The sequence below is a fragment of the Microtus oregoni genome, unplaced genomic scaffold, assembly GCF_018167655.1.
Source record: "Microtus oregoni isolate MIOR12 unplaced genomic scaffold, Mior012 000088F_ref0000325, whole genome shotgun sequence".
NCBI classification, from domain to species: domain Eukaryota; kingdom Metazoa; phylum Chordata; class Mammalia; order Rodentia; family Cricetidae; genus Microtus; species Microtus oregoni.
The window spans coordinates 1,425,633-1,434,364 of record NW_024544555.1 but is presented as its reverse complement, the minus strand read 5'-3'; positions in this window follow the sequence as shown (position 1 = coordinate 1,434,364).

The window sequence follows — 8,732 nt, the reverse complement described above, 5'->3', positions numbered from 1 at the left end:
CTTGGTCATCTTGAGGAACTCCTAACAGCAGGAGCAGGGTCTGTCTCTGATTCTTTTCTTGACTTTGGGGAACCTATTTCTCATAGTCTTACTGCAACTTGATATACCATGTTTTGTTGATATCTATGGGAGGCATGTCCTTTCCTAAATAGAAAAGGAAGAGGAGGAGTGGATTGGGGGTGGGGACAGAGGGGTTTGGGGGAAGAGACGGGAAACTGTAGCCAAGATATATAAAAGAGTAGTAGATGAAAATCCATAAAGAGTGCTTAAATAAGCATCATGTGAATGTGTGCAGACATTGCAGTGAATGGAGTTCTACCCCGTACTCAAAGCAAATCTCTTTCTGATGTGTGTGACATGGTGTTAATTTAAGGGTTCATGTTTGTATTCGGGGAGCCTGGAGCTCTGGTCCTACCTTTATCAACTTCTGGTTGCATGAATGTGGACAAAACATTATATCCATTTATAAAGTGAAGCCAATAAGTCTGCCTTCTGAATTTCCCCTAGGTATTTTCTAAAACAAAAAATGTAATAATCCTACCACAGTGATTTCCTATCACTTCCCAAATGCCCTTTAGTGTTAGCTGTCCCTCCCTATATTCCCTCCTGTTCTCGCCCTCCCCTTTCCCTCCCCACTTAATCTACCTATTCTGCTTTTCCCTTAATAACACTACATTCTCCATATATGGCATGCAGTAATTGGCCAATAAGAACTTATTCCTCGTGTTTCTGATGCCTTTTGTGCAGACATTTTGAAACAGCTGAAATCAGAAACCAGAAATCTTCCCTAAATGGGGGATTTGGCAAAAACCTCTGAAATCCATGTATTCACAGTGACTGCTAAGTTTCTTGGAGTTCCACCCACAAGCCACATTTCCAAGTAATTTCCTCCAGAACCCAGTCAGGCGTGTCTTCTGGTTGTCACCCTCAGAACTCTTCTTCCTGGTAAAATCTTGGAGAATTCCTGTACACATGTGATTTGCCATATGGTATGTTTGAAAAAAAAATCAAATACAATGCAGTAGCTTTTGACAGTAAACACACTTTTCTCTACTGAAAGCAAGTTGCAAGATGAATAATGCTGATGGAGAGGGTTCTATACTTGCTCCAACCATTTGGTTTCTCCCTTTACTCCGAACACAGCACACACATACAGAAAGAGACACTGCTTGATGATCCTGGGGTGGGCAGTTTTCTAACCAGGGCACAGAATGTTGTCCTCTTGCTTCTATCTGACTTGCCCCAGATCGTAGTCCTTGCAAGGAAAGGTGGGAACGTGATGTCATCTTGAGTACCCAGCTTAATTGAGGTTCAACTGTAGCTAATGCTTCTACCCTAGATGTCATTCACACAAACACAGACACACGCACACACACTTACAAAGGGCTGCTTTGAACGAGAAGACAAGTTTAGCCATAACATTTATATGAAAAAAAAAAAGAAAGTTAAAAAGTCAGCCTATCATTTTCTTAAACTTAGCAGGGGCTGTTGAACACTTAAGCAGGAGAAAAGAAATACACATCAATTTCACATGTAAATGGCTTTTTATCCACTGATTCCCTTTCACTGTACTTATCTGAAGTAAATAAGTTGAAATTGTACAAAGATTTATATAAAAGAATACTCGTTATGGTATTATTGGAATAGAAAAAATAGATTAAAATGTACATCAGTAGAGGATTGGGTGGGTAAATTACGGCGCATTTGTAAGAAGTGGCACTTCTTTGGATATAATAAAATGTTTCCATACACATTGGCAGTTGTATGATAAGTTGCAAAATTATAAATCTAATAAGTACTATGCATTCATCAGCATCGCTATGCACACCATTCTATGCAAGGGCTTCTCTGTGAAGCTGAACAGCACAGCTGTTCTGGCAACATCAGCTTCTGTGCTTGTATGCGGCTCCTTCTTTCTCGATCTGGTGCCTTCACAGGCTGCAATTGTTATCGCAGTCACATTGTGTTCCTTTTTTCCTGAAGCTGCCACTGAAGAAACATCAACACACTTTAGCTGTAAGAAGCTCAGAATCTATTTTGTGATGCTCTTCTCTTCCTCTGAATAATGTGAGAAAATTGGAAGCATTGTGCAGTGCAGATAGGAGGATGCGTGGAGAAAGAAGGAATGGTTCATCTGGACTTCTTCTCCCACAGTCGGGCAAACCACAGCTCACACCACCCTTTAGAGTGAGTGAAAACATCATTCAGGGTTTGGAAGACAGGATTCTGCTAGCCCAGTAGAATTCTGCACCGTCCACCACTAAGAAGACCTGGGACTATGCCTGCTTGCTTCACAGGGTATCTTCCTGTTGGCTCAATTTCTCTGAGTTCTCAAAGCAAACTTTTTGAGTCTAGTGTCAGGTTACAAAATGATTACACAGCAAATCTGTAGTCTTCCTACATACAAATGGCAAACATATTGAGAAAGAAATCTGGGAAATAGTATCTTTTACAATAGCCTTCATAATATCCTGGAATGACTTCAATCGAGCAAATGAAAGACCGTGTAAGAAAAGCAGTGAAGAAAGACATCAGATCATGCTTATGGATCCATAGGATTACTATTTTGAGAATGTTTTTCCCACCAAAAGCTGCCTATAAACTCAAAGTAATCCTCATCAAAATTCCAACACGATTCTTCTTAGAAATTTAAAAGAGCAACCTTTAAATGCATATGGAAAAACAAAAGCCCAGAATGGACAAAATAATCCTGGATAATAAAGGAACTGATGGAGGTACTACCATCCCAGATTTCAACTAGCAATACAGAATGGTAGTAATAAAGAATTCCAGCATAGCGTTGCCATAAAAGCAGACATATTTATTAATGGAAGAGAATTAAAGACCTGGACATAACTCCACACATGTACATAGAGCTGATTTTTGATGAAGCAAAAATACACACTGAAGAGCAAATGGTGCTGGTTAAACTAGAGAACTATACACATCTGGATAAAACTAGGTCTTATCTATCAACCCGCATAGAACTCAGCTCCATTGGATCAAGGACCTTAACATAAGACAAGACTCCCTCAAAAGATGAAACGCGAATGGCTGGGAAACACTTGTTCAACATCCTTAGTCATCAGAGAAATACAGATTGAAACTACTTTTAAGTTTTCATTTTATCTTAGCCAGAATGACCAAAAGCAATAAAGCAAATAACAGCTCATGGTGGTGAGGATGTGGGGTAAGGAAAACACTCATCCATTGCTGGTAGAAGTGCAAATTTGTACAGCCACTAGATAAATCAGTGTGGTGTTCTTCAGGAAACTGGGAATTGATATACCTCAAGATCTACTTATACACACATAAAATCTACCCGAAGGACTTTACATCTTGCTACAGAGATAGTTGCTCCTCTATGTTCACTGCTACATCCTTACTGGTCAGTGCTCATGGTTCTAGAAAATACTCTACATGCTTCAGAAGGAAAAAAAATGATTAGTACTATTATTCAGCTGTCAGCCCTGTGATGAATAACGGAGACCTGCCTGCAAGATAAACCAGTGCAGTAGTGGCACAATTGCACTATTGTAATGGGACCAGCTAACCACTTCATGATTGGGCTTCAGGCCCATTTTATGACATAGAACCCACCATCTGATACTGTCACTATGGTCACCATCCCTAGATGAAAAACCTACTACTACTGATAAATGAATATATATATATATATATATATATATATATATATATATATACTACTAATGACATATTGCTATACCCATTACATTAGTTAGGGTTTCTATTGCTCTGACAGAGTACCATAACAAAAAGAAAGTTGGAAAGGGGAGGATTCGTTTGGCTTACACTTCTAGATAATAGTCCATCACTAAAGGATGTCAGGATAGGAACTCAAACAGGGCAGCATCCGGAAGGCTGGAGATAATGCAGAGGCCATGGAGGGGGTGCTGCTTACTAGTTTGCATCCCTTGGCTTGCTAATTCTGTTTTTTTTTTTTCAGAAACCTGTACCTCCAGCCCAGAATTGGAACCACCCACAATGGTCTGGACTCTCTCCCATCAATTATTAATTAAGAAACTGTGTTACAGCCAGAACTTATAGAGGAATTTTCTCAATTGAGTTTCCCTCCTTTCAGGTAACTCTGGTTTGTATGCCAAGCTGACATAAGATTAGCCAGCACACCCACAGGTCAGGGCATGGATCAACCCCCATCAGAGAAATTTCTTCTTGAAGTGGTGGTTAACACAAAGACTCAAACTTGTAAAAAGTAAGGGACGTTGAAGCATTCAGCCCTGAATAGTATGTCTATATCAAACCCTACTCTCAAGGCCCAAAGATTTATTTGGAAGAGGGTAAAAGGATTAGAAGAGCTATAAGCGGTGCATGACTTCAAAAAAATAGTGTCTTCCAAACATAACAGGGTTGATTTGCATATAAACTCACAGAGACTGTGACAGCATGCTCAACACCTGAGCAAACTCAAGGCAGCCAAACTCTCAGCACAGAAGAAAAGAAGTGGGCACCCCTAACCAAGAAGCTATTTATGATTGATACCTGTTATGAAAAGGGAAAATCAGTTTTACCTAAAGGAGTGGTGCTAGACATACCAATCATACTCCGTGGCAGGCCTCATGCTCAGGAACAGTTGACCAACACAAAAATGGCTTCATGAGTTTTGTGCGATTTTTTTTCTTGTTATTATGTTTTGCTTTTGTGCTTGCTTATCTTTTTTGAATTTGGTATTGCTTTTTTTCCTCTTCTTTGAAAGAGAAAATAGGTAAATGTACTTGGGAGGACTTGGAGAGAGGGGAAAGAATATGATCAAATTGTAATATATGGAAACAATTTTTAAATAATAGAAAGTGTTGGATCACATCAACCTTCTTTATGAGTTCCATCACTCACTAATTCCTCTGCGGTAATGTTTCCTCAACCCTTGCAGACATTTCAGCCAATACGGAAAGCTAACAGAGGGATTTCAAGGCATGTTCTTATATTACCAGATGAGAAGAATGGAAAATTTCCTATGATGATAAAGTATCTAGTAACTCTGTAGCTCAGGGCTCTTGAAAAACTGAATGTAGGTAAACATTTGTGGTAGGAACCTCTGGGACAACTATCATTGCTTCGTGTCTCTCACCAGATCTGAAAGAACATACACTTAGTAGTTCCTCAAAAAAAATTGTTAAGTTTAATTTACCTGAGTTAACTAATTATAATTAATTTTAATTGAAATATTTTAAAGTCTGTAGACTATTAGAGTATTCTCTTTTCAAACCAATGTTCAAAGTATTTCTAACAAAATTTAGGCCTGGATAATAAAACTTGGCAAGGCTAATACCCACGAAGGAAGGAAAATGAAAGGGCTTCAGGTTGGTTCTAGGAGGATTTCACAAAAAGGAAAAGTTAGATCTTTGCAAGCAGTCTACTGTGAGCTGAGAAACAAGAACAGTGCTCTTTGGAGGAAGGTTCCCCTGAGCTTGAAAGATGCTCCAGTGCTTGTGTCAATAGATTCTGCTTGACAGGCACACCCAAGAGAGCGCTGCCCTCACAGGCTGTTACTATCTTCTCAAATCCAGAGGCATTCTGACTGAAGCACAGAGAATCCAGTACCTTCAGGTATAAACATGACAAAAGAGCATGTTTATAATATGACTTCAGAGCAGAGGTTTAGGGAACACTGTGCCTTCCATTGTATCCTGGCTGAGGAAAGCGCAACTTACTTGCAGAGACCTTTCACCTTCTTACCGGAAGTTTGAACCTGGTTTAGGATAGGCTGACAAATATTCTCTCTTCCTACCATCTCCTAGTTGAGTGAGCTACTGCTGATTTGAATCATCCACTGCTTTGATTGCTTCATATTAAAAATAAGATTTCCCTCTATATAAAACTATTTTTCTTGTCATTAGTAGGAAAATAATTAACATTGAAAGGATGAAAATGAAAAGTTCCACAAATCTCACATACACATATAGCAGATGTACATACATGTATACGCATAGGTTACAAGTTAGAGATTAATGATCAATCTTGTTTTTAGTATAAATAAGAAGAAAATACATGCATATCCATGTTAATTTTCAATGTATTTTAATAGATTAAAAAACACACTGTAAAACAATTCAGTTCATTTCCTATTTTGTCAATGTTTTGTTTCTTTAAATGGAAATATTCCCTTCTGCAAGGATGAGGGAGGGCCAGAAGATTAAAAGAACAACAAAACTTACTAGGCTGATAAAGCTTTGAAAACAACAAAATCCACCAAGTCTCACAAACAGCAAGAAATTGCTGGGGAGAGGAGACTCTTCTCAGTGGAGCTGACTGCAAGCTGCCCAGGGAGCTCTGGAAACGGCTGTGAGTCATAATCTCTGATGGGAGTCATTGGGGGATAAATGCTTCTTTTGATTCTACCAACCAGTAGGTAAACGTTCATCCATGCTCCTGTAGGTAGCCTCAGTCACATTCCTGCCAGTAACTCTGACAGACTCACTACTTCACCAAGTTACTCTTAGATGGGATAATTGCTTTGTTCTCCCTTCGGTGCCTTGACTGGAGTGAGGGAAGTGAGGAGCCATTTGTTCACAGCTTTCTGGGATCAACATAAGACATTGTTTTCAACCCATCTCAGAACGTGTGAGCCAAAGAACTGAGGGGTAAATCTGAACTGGCAAAATCTGAGGATGGCATTCTAGTCATTTTGTGTGTGACAGTAAGACATTGCCTGCTAATACCTAACTCCGTTCATTCCTAAAGCATTGGCGCTTTGGAAGACCTATTTTGTTTTTGTTTTTTTTTTTTTTCATCTAATACCCTTTTACAAACAGAAACTTAAGAAGGATATTCTCAACTTTTTAAAAACCCCATTTTGAAAGACAAAATATTTCTAAGTATGTGACTATATGACTGCAGTATTTAAAATACTAAATCACACATGCACGCACACTATTTGGGACAAAAATTGCACTTGGATTGCTAGTGTAGGCTTCTCATATAGAAATACGAAACTAAATCCCATATCTAAAAATTCTTCTGACTTTTGGGAAACTTTGTCTCAAAGAAAAATTTCTATTATTCCAAAATTTCAAAATATTGCAAAAATTCAGTCTTGGGATCTTGTAAAATTTAGACAAATTACTATGTTTAAAGTCAGACAATTTGGTTAAATCATTCTCACAGACTGGAGAAGATATTAATTTAAAAATACTAGTGGATGGCATATAGATCTAGAATTCTGACAAAGATTGTTATTCTTCTTTTCATGCATGTTGTGTTCTCAAAAGCCTTTTCTTTGCCCTTCTCTGCTTGTTTAATATTCTCATGTTGTGTTTTATGTGCTCCCAATTGTATAATCTATGTTCATGTATTTTGAATTCTGTGGAACAGATTCTCCATCAGAGGGAGAACCAAACAAGCCCCAACTCTCTCTCTGACTTCTCTCTAGAGACACATCTATAGTTTCAGTAGCAGACATAACAGATGGCACAGTTGCTGTGATGCCCACTACCTCTGTACTGCTTTCTAAGGAGCACTGAAAATGAATGCCAAGCTTCTGGTTCACCCAAAGATGTGAGGTGACTTTGCATAGCAGGAAGATAGCTTGATGTGATAAGAAAAGATACTTCACATCAAAAGGCTTGCGTTCAACCCTTGATGCTGTCAAATAACAGAGGTTCTAGTCTAATTATAAGACTAGACTTTAACCACCGTTAGACTGGGTGTCCTTATCTGTCAGGAAGGATGAGATATTTCCTCCTAAACATGAGGTAGTAAGAGCCAGATGAAATGATGGGTAGAAACAGTGTATGAAATGTTGTGAGTTTAAAGGAAAGTTTAAAGCTTTCTTTAAAAAAAGATAAAATTAATTACCTAGTTGTGCAATTAAAGATGATAGAAGAAGTTGAGAAACACAAATTGAAGAAAAGAAAACATGGATTCAGAGATAAAACCATGGAGATAGAAAACCATAAAAACAAATTTTTTGAGAACCTAAAATTGATTTTTTTAAAGAGGTTAATATAGAAAATAATGGGTCAGCTAGATTGAATAAACACAAAGAAAGAACACACATTAACCACTTTAGTAAAGAACCAGGGCCTGACTGTAGTTTTAGTTTAACAAGGAATTGTAACAAACAATGGCAAGACATCACATTTGTGTGATCACTATTCACATCTTTTGTTTTTGATTGACTAGTCTGACTGCCAGTGTCTCAATTTTGTTGATCTTTTTAACTTTATTGTACATAAGCTTTTCTCTGTTGGGTGCTGGGGACTGGATCTCACGTTCTCATACTTGCACAGTGAGTACTGCTGCCCATTCAAGTATCTTTACATATAACTGCATTTTAAATTCACTTATTTCTCAGAGTTTCAATTGACTGATTAAATTATATTTAATAAATATTTCATTTATATAAATTATGTGATAGTTATATATAATATGTGATTTTATATCATATGGTTACTTCATTTATGTAATATAATTAACATATCATATACAAATATATGCAAATAAATGGGAAATAAAACTGAGAAACTATATAATGATTAATTTGGAAAGTTCTTGTTTATTGTTCTTTCTAGATAGAATATTAGTTTTATGAAATATGTATACTTTTTATCTGAATATATATATATATATATATTTGCAATCTGAGTATATACTCTGTGTGTGTATATGTGTATATGTGTGCATATACTCTCAGGTTACAAGCATATATGTTTGGAAAGAAATAGAGAAAGAGTGGTATAGGAGATATAAATATG